Raw genomic sequence first — 13,401 nt, forward strand, 5'->3', positions numbered from 1 at the left:
TGGCCATCTCAATATGTGGGATATCTTTGACAGGTTAGAAGATAATCGGCTAAGTCTGAATATCAGCATATTTATTTTATTTATTTATTAGGATTTATTTACCACCTTTTTGAAGGAATTCACTCAATGCGGTGTACAGTAAGAATAGATCAAACATGAGCAATAGGCAAATAGAGCAGTAAAAATATTCAACTAACAATAGAAAATGTATGGCATAGTATACTACTTGCAATGACAACACTATCCACCTTATAATTGAATGAGAAAAACGCCTAGATTTCGACCCAAATCGGGAGATAGACGTTTATCTCACAAAAACGAATAAATCGGTATAATGGAAAGCCGATTTTGGACCTTTTCAACTGCACTCCATCGCGGAAGCGTACAAAGTTGATGGGGGCGTGTTGGAGGGGTGGTGAAGGTGGAACTGGGGCGTGGTTATCGGCCGAGGAGAGATAGGTGCCTTTCGCCGATAATGGAAAAAAAGTATGCGTTTGTAGCTAGAATTTAGGGCACTTTTCCTGGACCCTGTTTTTTCACGAATAAGGCCCCAAAAAGTGCCCTAAATGACCAGATTACCACCAGAGGGAATCGGGGATGACCTCCCCTGACTCCCCCAGTGGTCACTAACCCCTCCCACCACAAAAAAATGATGTTTCACAACTTTTTATTTTCACCCTCAAATGTCATACCCACCTCCCTGGCAGCAGTATGCAGGTCCCTGGAGCAGTTGTTAGGGGGTGCAGTGGACTTCAGGCAGGTGGACCCAGGCCCACCCCCCCCCTACCTGTTACAATTGTGCTGCTTAATGCTTAGTCGTCCAACCCCCCCAAACCCACTGTACCCACATGTAGGTGCCCCCCTTCACCCCTTAGGGCTATAGTAATGGTGTAGACTTGTGGGCAGTGGGTTTTGAGGGGGATTTGGGGGGGCTCAACACACAAGGGAAGGGTGCTATGCACCTGGGAGCTCTTTTACCTTTTTTTTTTGTTTTTGTAAAAGTGCTCCCTAGGGTGCCCGGTTGGTGTCCTGGCATGTGAGGGGGACCAGTGCACTACGACTCCTGGCCCCTCCCATGAACAAATGCCTTGGATTTATTCATTTTTGAGCTGGGCGCTTTCATTTTCCATTATCACTGGAAAACAAAAACGCCCAGCTCACAAATTGTTGAATAAAACATGGACGTCTATTTTTTTCGAAAATACGGTTCGTTCCGCCCCTTCACGGACCCGTTCTCGGAGATAAACGCCCATGGAGATAGACGTTTTCATTCAATTTTGCCCCTCAATATGTACTAGAACATTATAATTGGTAGTGAAGGGTAAGGCAAAGTTGTAACATATAGATGAATAAGAAAGCAGGAAGAATTAGAAAGTAAGGTGATTGATTTGAAGAAAGTTGCACGTGAGGTCAGAGAGATGGTTAAATATTATCTCAGCTAGGGTAGGAGTGGATAAACATGTCCTGCTGCAGTATGTGCAGCCCAAGTCACTCTTTGTGTGTGTGAGTGAGACTAACAAGTTAGTTACTTCTTCTATTAAAGGCTTGGTTGAACAGCCAAGCTTTCACCTGCTTCCTGAAGTAGAAGTAGTCTTGTGTTAAGCGGAGCCTTTCAGGCAATTCATTCCAGAGTGTGGGGGCTACTCTGGAGAAGGTTCGTTTGCGGGTATCACATCGTGTAATGTCTTTTGGACATTGTGGTTTGACAGCAGTGCATCTGCTTGCGCTGTGTTAAGAGTCACATCATTTTAGGCATCTGCTGTATGAGCTGGTTTTTTCCAATCTATTATACACTACTACTACTACTACTACTTAGCATTTCTATAGCGCTGCCAGGGTTACGCAGCGCTGTACAAGTTTAAACATGGGGAAGGACAGTCCGTGCTCAAGAGAGCTTACAATCTAAAGGTAAAAACTATGTAGTCAGTGTAGGTATCAGGAAAGGGAAGGTGGTTAGGCACCAAAAGCAAGGGAGAAGAGATGGGCCTTGAGTAAGGACTTGAAAATGGGAGGGAGGGCGCATGGCGTATGGGCTCAGGAAGTCTGTTCCAGGCATAAGGTGATGCAAGGCACCACAAGTTGTCCGTTATTAGAGTTGCTCCTTTCCGAAGGTTTCAAATTAGCCCCTGACACAGCCCTTGGTGGGCGAAACACGGCCTGTGTCTGGCAATTTGTTTACATACAGTATCTTCAATAAAATCTTTCTGATGTTATATTGATCTGCTGGCTTCTTTTTCCATATTGGATTTTGCAGATCGTTTGCCTCGTTGTTTTTTGGGACCTTCAAGTTGAAAACCCAAAAGATGGAGTGAGTCAGAATGAACAGGCAGTATAGGGGATGGGACTTGATATACCGCATTTCTGTGATTACAATCAAAGTGGTTTACATATTATATACAGATACTTATTTTGTACCTGGGGAAATGGAAGGTTAAGTGACTTGCCCAGAATCACAAGGAGCTGCAGTGGGAATTGAATCCAGTTCCCCAGGATCAACATTCACTGCACTAACCACTAGGCTACTCCTCCACTTGGAATGCAGATTCAACATTCATCTTTGCCATCATGGTGTAATGAATCTTCTGCCAAATCAAATGATGCATATTGAACTCAACAAAAAGCAAGGTCAATAAAAGAATTAACAATCCACCCCACCAGATAAGATAAATTATGAATTAACTGAACTTTCATATTGTCTCTGTAGAGATAGTCAAGTTCTCCAAATGTAGCCTATCAAAAAGCTCAGCTATCCAGGCCAATTCAATTTCCTTTTGCAACTTCAAAACAACAATATGTCACCAAAGCTGTACTGACAGCGAGTTTTGTGCTCTATGATGTAATGAGTTTGAAAGCCCTGTACTCTGAAAGGGCTGTCCTCTATCTGCTCCCATTCCCATCATACACTTAGAAGAATATGAACTGCATCTGTGATGAAATCAACATATCAGTTGATCACAATGCCCAGCATTAAAACTGAAAATATTCATTTCCATATGCAGCTAAGTATGCACTAAAAGGTCCCACCAATGAACTATTAGGAGCACCAAAACTTAATTGCCCACCATGACCCTCATTAACATCTGTGATTCCATTGCAGATCTTGCCTGTGGCTAGTATAATCTTATACTACCCACAGGCAAGATGTGCAATAGAATCACATTCCTCAAACCAACCAACCAAGCACACAGATATCATTTTTGCCAACCAAATATCAGTATTCTGGAATCCCCATGTTTTATCTTTATCCTTAGTCAAACTATTTCTGAACTGTGCATAATAGATCTGTCACACCCATCCTCTAAAATTAAAATTGTATCAGAATAGCAAAATATACTAGGTTATAATTCTGGCTTAGCTGCACATGAGATACTAGACAACAAATGAAAAGCCAAAATCCAATATTAGTTTTTGGTACCCTAGACATCTTTTGCTTTCCCTCATCTTTAACCTCATCTATTTTCTTCAAATTGATAACATCTTGTTCCCTTTCTTACAAAGAATATATATTAATTTACTTCTCTCAATATTTTGTGAATTCTTACTTATCGAAAGGTGCAATAACACTAAGCATATGTGGCTATAAAGAGCAGTCCTGAACAACCCCTCCCACTTTCCAACATCTATCCCTTCAGCCTCAGCCTGAAACACCCCTTTTCCAACTTTCCCCAAGTCTTCTGATTTAGAATACAATGTCAATGAAGACAGTTAAATCAATTGAATCAGAAGACTCCCCATCAAACTCTGGCATAATCCCCTTCTGTCTACAATACGCTATTCCACAATCATCATATTTACTGCTCTTCTCAAACTTCTATGACATTTTTTATCTCACAAGTGCTTAATCAACACCCCAACCCCTTTTTTTCACCATTCATCACAACCATGTCAACATGATGCCTATCATGCGACCCTCCCTCCCCCTCTACTAAATACTGACCTTGCTCCCTGACCTCTTTAACATTAAACTGACCAGTAATGCTTTCCTCCTCACTCCAGCACTTCTTCTGTCCAATATTCTGGGAAGTGGACACCTGGTTTATATAATAAAACTGCTGTCCAGTGTTCCCACAAATGCTACGTGTCTTTCATCCCCACCCTCCCTAGGGGTAGGGGTAGGGAAAGAGCTGGGTATGACATTTGAGGCTGGCAAAAATATTTTTAAAGTTTTTTTTTTAGGGTGGGAGGGGGTTTGGGACCACTGAGGGAGTAAGGGGAGGTGATCCCCGATTCCTTCCAGTGGTCATCAGGTCAGTTCGGGCACCTTTTGGAGGCTTGGTCACATGAAAAAACGGACCAAGTAAAGTCGGCCGAGTGCTCGTCAGGGATGCCCTTCTTTTTTCCATTATCGGCCGAGGATGCCCATGTGTTAAGCATGCCCCAGTCCTGCCTTCACTACGCTGCTGACAAGCCCCCGTGAATTTTGGTCATCCCCGCGATGGAAAGCAGTTGATTATGCCGATCTGGGCGACCCTGAGAGAAGGATGCCCATCTCCCGATTTGTGTCGGAAGATGGGTGCCCTTCTCTTTCAAAAATAAGCCTGAAAGTGCTTCCTCTATTTTAGACATCCATTTATCCAGAGCACACACAGCACCCTTGCTCCTTCTTATGAGGTGCCGTGCATCCTACTTTGTATTCCACATTTTAAGCCTTTACTGACCAATACCTATTTCAAACTTCAAAATTCTGTCCTTTTTTTCCACAGTCCACTTCAAATCTCCAAGCAAAAAACAAACAAACAAAAAACCAAACCTTCCACTCAAATATCAAAATTGTCCCATTTAAATGAACACTGAACCTTTAAATTTTACCTACTTACAGCTGTCAGTGACAAAATTCCATGTTTCCTCTATGGCAGGTGTGGAGTATCAATGGTACAATCTCTGTAAACCTACAGTACAAGCCTACTCAATAAGTACTGATTCCAGCATTTTGCCAACCCTATCAATACCATGGGCTGAGTTTTGTTCCTGACAAAACTGCTGATGTTCACACTATTGAAATAACTGTAAGCTATGATTCCTTCCCTGCAACCCAACTCAACAAGCATTGCTGGCCCAGAACCAACTTGAGCCACACATCAATGGAACTAAAGCCTGGGCAACCTCACAGCAGTGGTGTAGGAAGGGGGGGCAGGGGCGGGGGGGCGGTCTGCCCCAGGTGCACGCCACTGGGGGGTGTCGGCTCCGCGCTGGTGCACTGCCCTCTCTGCCCCGGAACAGGTTACTTCCTGTTCCGGGACAGAGAGAGCAGTGAACCAGCGTGGAGCCGACACACCCCAGCAATGTGCAGTCGGGGTGGATCGGCCCTCCTGCCCGTCCCTCGCCGCAGGTATGCGCTCCGGGGGGGGGTATGCGTTCCGGGGGGTGCGCTCCAGCATGAGGAGGGTGCGCCGTGCTGCACCCGGGGGGGGGGGGTGCGCAGCGGCGACCCGCCCCGGGTGTCAGCTCCCCTCGCTACGGCTCTGCCTCACAGCTCTCTGAAACTCTCCCAACTTTCACCTTTTGCAATTTTACCTGCTCTGGTAAGTGTTACCTCAATTTTCTCACACACAAAATTCTTCCTCGACCCATCCTATTTGAACTCCATCCTATAACCTGTTAGCTACCCACTCTTCCCCTGAATTCATAGACTCAGACCATGTTATGGGCTCTCAACTTACCTGTTGGTTGGCCTAGGGGGGTCTAACATGCATTGAGGGACAAAGCCAGTTACCTCCTGAGAATTACAGTTGAGAAGAAATGACCTAAACTGATTAGTTCTGATGATGTTCATTCATTTGCATGCATTCAGTTGAATATGCTACCAGAACCCTTGTCCAAACCCTTATCACCTCTCGTTTGGATTATTGCAATTTACTTCACACTGGTCTTCCTCTCAACCATCTCTCTCCTCTCCAGCCTGTCCAAAATTCTGCAGCATGACTTATTTTCCGCCAAAATTGTTATACCCACACTAGCCCACTCCTCAAGTCACTTCACTGGCTCCCTGTCCGCTTCCGCATACAATTCAAACTTCTCTTACTGACCTTTAAATGCATCCATTCTGCAGCTCCCCATTACCTCTCCACTCTCATCTCTCCCTACATCCCCCCCCCCCCCGTGAACTCCGCTCACTGGACAAATCTCTCTTGTCGTCCCCCTTCTCCTCCACTGCTAACTCCAGGCTTCGTTCTTTTTCCCTCGCGGCACCTTATGCCTGGAATAGACTCCCTGAGCATGTACGTCTAGCTCCATCTCTACCTGCTTTCAAATCTATGCTGAAAACCAACCTTTTCACCACTGCTTTTGGCTCCTAGTTACTACTCAATTGCCTCCCCTTGTTCCCTCTCACCCAGTACTTCCCTCGCCCTTAATTGTCTTGTCTGTCCGTATTATTCTTAGATTGTAAGCTTTATGTCAGGTATCCAGCGCTGCGTGCGTCTGGTAGCGCTATACAAATGTTAATAATAATAATAATAATTAACATCCCTCAAAAAATGTTGTGCATGGAAAATAGATTTAATGTGTACTAATCTTCGAATTAACACATATTAACAGGGCCCTGTTTAATATGCCATGCTATATGCATACTAGCATCTTTAGCATATGCTAATGCTAGAGACACCTAAAGAAATATACGGGTGTCTCTAGTGTTAGCACGTGCTAAAAATGCTAGCGTGTCTTTGTAAACAGGGTCCTTAATTTGCATAAGTTAAATGGTTATTACAGTTTTTATCACTGAAAGGTGTGTAATATAACTCAAGATATTAAATTAAATATATGAAAACAGGCAAAAAAAAAATCAAAATTGGGATAGCAAGCTAGGGGGGCCCTTTCCCTCAGCTGTGGTAAAACATGGCCTTAGTTATTCCTCAGATCATATTCTGCCTTTGAACAAGGTTTATTACCTTCCTTTTTTATTTTCAAGCAATACCCCAAGTGAAGGGCTCTTAAATAGGGAAGATAATGAGAAGCTTAAATAAGTTGACTGCTTTTCTGGAAAAATCAACAATGAAGCAGTGGATAGATCAATTTTGCTTGTAATGTTTGTACTTGAGCAAGATCTGCAGGCCCTTTTGAGACTATATTTTAGAAAATAGAAGGGTCTCTTTTTTTGGTCAGAAAATATGGATTTAGCCCAATGTCATCAAAAAGACTCAGGAAAGATGAAAGGGATTTTTCGTTCTTAGATAACAAGCTAAGGGGGTATTTTTTAAAGTGGCAGTAAGTTCCAGCTGGAGCGCACATCATATCAGGCACTACGGGGAAAAAATTCTCTATAGCAGAGCTAACCTGGTGGTAATCGGGCATTGCCATGTGGTGTCCGGTTACTGCCAGGTTACCGTGGGAGTCTTTACCGCCACCTCAATGGGTGGCAGTAAGTGCTCCCCGTCGCATAATTATGAGGTAAGGGTTATCTTTCTGCATGGCTTTTTTGGGGTGGGCTTTTCATTCACTGCGGTAAAAAGGGCCCTGGCCTGCAGGAAAAATGGCCCCCACTGCTACCACAGGGTCCTTTTTCCCGCAGCTTAGTAAAAGGACCCCTACGGATATTGGTGCTTCTTTTCTACTACCTTTTCCTAGGTTTTTTAAAATTATTATTAGATTCATGTTTCACAATTACACATCACGTTTCCATTATTGCTTTGCATTATCTTCTTGCTGGATTTCACACAGGATTTATTTATACACGTCCCTCACTGTTTCATCAGTTATAGAAGTATTTTCTCATTATATTCCTTTATCACCATAATAAGATTGTTTCATCAGTTGCATGACTGTTCTCTTTTTTTTTTTATCAGATTCCTTTGTCACCATAACAAGATTGTATTTTTTCAGTCACTGACTGATACAATTGATTATTTTCTCTGCAGAAGGTATGTACATTATGCACATCACCCACCAGTTTATTTTTCATTTAATTGATCTGTTCTTTATTTTTGATTCGCTCTTGCATTGTCTCATTTCTTATCTATTGTTTTATTCTTATTTATTTATTCATTCATATGAAAAAATTACTGAGTTTATGTCAATATTTTCTTGTCACTAGTATTATAATTGTGTGCTATAGGTTCACACGGATCATTATTTTAACTTAATTCCTTTTATTATTTCAATATATGTGATTTTTTTTTTGTATACTAATAATGTTTTTTTTTGCCTAGACCTGTGGTTCAGGTGATTTCACCGAAACACATATCGTGTCAGGTCTGTTTAATAAAGTACTGAACTGACTCCTTTTCTTGAAGGCTCCTTTTGCCTTTTGGCTATTTTACTATCTTATCCTTGCAAGTGTTTGATAAAATATCTTGGTGTTAAATATGATTTTATGATTCAACTCAGTTGAAATCTTTTTTGGACATGAAAAGGATTTCCATAGTTCCGAATTTGAGCTTTATATAATTGTGGTAGGATTTCGAGAATGGCTTGCTCTACTTATTTTCCTTTTATTCTTCTTATGTATACCTCTTACTGATAATTTGTACTCTGTCCCTTCCAATCAGTGGTCTAATGAACAACTTTTCCTCTTGATTTATCTTTGGGAATATTTGTTGTTTTCTTTTAGAACAGCTCTTCTGAGTTTCTTTTTGTGCTGCATGTATTTTGCTTGTGTAATAATGTAACAAATTCATATATAAAAATTATTTAAACCAATACAAATTTATAAAAATAAAAAGTAGGCTTATTGTACCCTTATGTGGGTCTTTTACCATACTGTATGCTAAGGCATTTTTACCCCAGCAGTAAGATGGTGGATTTTCTAGTATTTGCCAATTTGATGCACATTGGATGCATGTAGGCACCTATCCTGCTTATTTTCGAAAGAGATCCCCGGCCATCTTCCGACACAAATCGGGAGATGGCCGGCGATCTCCTGAAACTGGCCAAATCGGTATAATCGAAAGCCGATTTTGGCCGGGTTCAACTGCTTTCCGTCGAGGAGCCGGCAAAACTTCAAGAGGGTGTGTCGGTAGGGTAGTGAAGGCAGGACGGGGGCGGGATGGGGGTATGCTCACGAGATGGCCGGCTTCGCCCGATAATGGGAAAAAAAAAGCCAGGCTTGACGAGCATTTCGCCGGCTTTACTTGGTCCCTTTCTTTTCACGACCAAACTTCAAAAAGGAGCCCCAACTGACCAAATGACCACCGGAGGGAATCGGGGATCACCTCCCCTTACTCTCCCAGTAGTCAACAACCCCCTCTCACTCAACCCCCCCCCAAAATAAGTTTTTTACCAGCCTGTATGCCAGCCTGAAACGTCATACCCAGCTCCATGACAGCAGTATGCAGGTCCCTGGAGCAGTATTTTGTGGGTGCAGTGCACTTCAGGCAGGTGGACCCAGGCCCATCCCCCCCTACCTGTTCCACTTGTGGTGGTTAATGTTGAGCCCTCCAAAACCCCCAAAACCCACTGTACCCACATGTACATGCCCCCCTTCACCCCATTAAGGCTATGGTAGTGGTGTAGAGTTGTGGGGAGTGGGGTTTGGGGGGGATTTGGGGTAAGGGAGCTATGCACCTGGGAGGTATTTAAAAATTTTTTTAATTTTTAGAAGTGACCCCTAGGGTGCCCAGTTGGTGTCCTGGCTTGTGAGGGGGTCCAGTGCACTACAAATGCTAGCTCCTCCCATGACCAAATGCCTTGCATTTCACCGGGTTTGAGATGGCCGGGCCCGGTTTCCATTATGGCTGAAAAATGAAGCTGGCCACCTCCTCTACACCCGGCGATCGATTTAGTCAGCCCCAACAGTATTTAGAAAATACAGTTGGCTCCGCCCCCTTGCGGAGCCGGCCCCGAAGATTGCCGGCCAGCTATTTGGCCAGTGCCGTTCGATTATGCCCCTCCAGGTGCCTCTGTAAACAGGGCTCTTAGTCAAACAGGGGAGTAGTGTAATCAACATATTTATGGAATAAAGTATGCATGGAGTGGGGGAGTGGCCTAGTGGCTAGGGTGGTGGACTTTGACCTGGGGAACTGAGGAACTGAATTTGATTCTCACTTCAGGCACAGGCAGCTCCTTGTGACTCTGGGCAAGTCACTTAACCCTCCATAGCCCCATGTAAGCTGCATTGAGCCTGCCATGAGTAGGAAAGTGTCTGCCATGAGTGGGAAAGCGCGGGGTACAAATGTAATAAAATAAAATGACATTTTCCATCTCCCTAGTGTTTTTGGAAGAGTTGTGTTGATCACACTACTCCCTTGTTTGACTAAGTGCTAATGTTGCCATTAGCATGTGGTCATTGAAAAGCAATTAACATGTGAGCACTGTCACCTATTTTGTAGGTGAGTAAGAGCGCACACATTAATCCTTTGTTAATTAGTTAGCACACAGTAAAGTAGATGCACTAACTGATTAGCACAGAAAAATGCAAGACAAGCTCCATCTGCAAAATAAATACAAATATTTTGTAGCATGCAGTTTGCATGCACAGATTGGGATCTTAACGCGGCATGCCTGAGCACACCCTGCGGTAAGCCTTTTTAAGCTCTGGTAAGCATGCACTAGCGCTTAGCATAGCTTAGTAAAAGGGCCTCTAAATAAACTGAAATTGTGTTGCCCTGTACAAATATCTAATGCGTTCCCATACGATGCTTTCACAGAACAGATTTCACAGTAATGTGGTGTAGCCTGTTGCAAAATGTTCTGTTTTTTTTTTTACTATGAATATAGAACTGTAGTTTCATTTACATTACACAAAGCCCAACTTCACTAATTCAGTTGGTCAGCTAAGACTTTCCTGATGCTCAGTCGAATTAAGGCATGACTCAGATTCAGAATAAGACTTAGCGAACATAATTATGTACTTGACTAACCTAAAAACTGTAGAAAGAAAGATCAATAAATAATTATGTGCTGTTTGCAGGATAAGGATTAAAGCATTTTGACTACCATTCTAGAGATCTTGTCACAACGTACCTTGACATTATTGATCAAAAGAGGAGAATATATTTCTTAAATGTCCAGAACATCTTTTGTACTGCAGTTAAGCCAATAAATCCACGGTATCTGTAGCTGTTCTATATCTTTCTTCATCCGTAATGGCACCAGAACAAACTTCATATTGTTTTTAACAAGCCCTGCACAGCCACACGGCAGTCGCAATATAATATTTTCTCTCTGTCTTGTTCATGAGACACTGCAAAGCTGCCAACCGAAAGTGTAAATGATCAAGCTAATAACTGGACAGTAAAATAAATCAGGTAAAAGTCTGAAATTGAAACATTTTCAAGACAGCAGGTTAAATTATATGTGAAGCCCCATTTTGCATATGTACATATGTGGAAAATGGGACATCCAGGTAGGAACATTCACATTTCCATGGTATTTTACACAAGGCTTTGATGAACTACTACTACTACTACTATTTAGCATTTCTATAGCGCTACAAGGCATACGCAGCGCTGCACAAACATAGAAGAAAGACAGTCCCTGCTCAAAGAGCTTACAATCTAATAGACAAAAAATAAAGTAAGCAAATCAAATCAATTAATGTGAACGGGAAGGAAGAGAGGAGGGTAGGTGGAGGCGAGTGGTTACAAGTGGGTTAACGAGTCAAAAGCAATGTTAAAGAGGTGGGCTTTCAGTCTAGATTTAAAGGTGGCCAAGGATGGGGCAAGACGTAGGGGCTCAGGAAGTTTATTCCAGGCGTAGGGTGCAGAGAGACAGAAGGCGCGAAGTCTGGAGTTGGCAGTAGTGGAGAAGGGAACAGATAAGAAGGGTTTTTTTTCTTTAATTAAAATATGTATACATGTAGATTTGCCAGTGCAGAATTTTATAAAAGCAGATCTAAAAATAAAAAGAGTGGCATCATGTTGCAGCTTCCACGCATATGTATAGTAGCATGATTTGTAAATACTATATAATCCTTATTTTAGAGGCACCCCAGATGCAAATGTCACCATTAAATATTATACAGATATCAAGGGGTGTAGGTAGGGTAGGGGTGGAGTGTTCTGGGAAGGTCTGACCCAGTAAGGCTATTCATATTTTCTATATACTGCATGTCCATTTCCTTTTTCAACAAAAAAAGCCTTTTACCCCGCTGTGGTAAAAGGGGGCCTCGGTGAGTGGCAAATCCACATGCCAATGCTACTGCAGGTCCCCTTTGCTACAGCTTTGTCAAAGGGGCCCTAAGCTATTTACAACATTGAAAAACTCAAATAATGCAATAAAATAAATAATAAATTACAATGAAAAGTGAATATATAAAACAAATCGGAGAAACTTTTTCTTCACTCAACACATAATTAAACTCTGGAATTTGTTGCCAGAGAACGTGGTGAAGGTGATTAGCTTAGCAGAGTTTAAAAAGGGGTTAGACAGTTTCCTAAAGGAACCCATATTTATTTATGGGTTACTTATATCCCACATTTTCCCACTCATGCAGGCGCAATGTGGCTTACAGAGAATTAAATAGAATTCACATAAGGAATCCACATCTGTACCAAAGAAGATAGATTTCAGTATTTACAGTTGCCCTGAGGCAGATCTGTGCTTGCTATAAGGGCACTATAAATCCTAACATCTTGCCCCCTTAAATAACCCCCCCCCCCCCAAATGTCTCTCCCTAATGATCATCTCCCTTACTTCAAAACCCTCTTGTTCCCCACAATGCCAACCTACCCCCAATGGATGCCTCCCCTAATGCTAGCCTCTGGATGACAGCTCCCCAGATGCAGGCCATCCCCCCATAATTAAGGGCCTCCCAATTGAGGCTATCCTGTGGCACCCCTAATTGTGAAACTCACATGGCAAAGGCTCCCATGTGTGGGCAACCAGCCAACACACTGCAAATGGAACAGCCTCTGGCAATCCCATCATCCCACAGGCTCCGACCCACTCCATAGGCTTACCAGGGTCTCGGGGTCTAGTGGTATGGGAGTGATGCCCACTCACTCCCCTTAAAGCTCAGTCATTCATATTGGCCACTGAGACCTCTTGCAGTAATATCATGGCATTACTGCTAGGTGTCAGGCTTCCATATATTGGTAAACTTTATATGTATAAACCAAATATACAGAATCCACAGGAAAACAGGAAGAAAGCTCTATGGAGAAACAATAAAGGGTGACTCACGACACTCGAGACGGGTTTAACAGATGAAAAATTCTTTATTGAGACACTGAGTTAGTCCGTGTTCGGAGACTGTCTGCCTGCTTCAGGGGTCACAGGACTGTATTAAAATATTCTAAAATATATTACAAATGAACATAAAAATGTAAATGCAAGAAGGTATACCTAAAAGTGTGATTACAATAAAACAAGTGTGGTAATATAAAGGAAATGGGCGGCACTGTATGGAGCTGATAGTGCAACTAACGTTCACAGTAATATATCTCCTTAAAAATGTTAATTGACAAATACTGATTAAAAAAAAAAGGGAATGACACATCATAGGAGTATGGCTTACATTCATATTAT

Source organism: Microcaecilia unicolor, chromosome 5 (genome assembly GCF_901765095.1).
Source record: "Microcaecilia unicolor chromosome 5, aMicUni1.1, whole genome shotgun sequence".
In the NCBI taxonomy this organism is placed as follows: domain Eukaryota; kingdom Metazoa; phylum Chordata; class Amphibia; order Gymnophiona; family Siphonopidae; genus Microcaecilia; species Microcaecilia unicolor.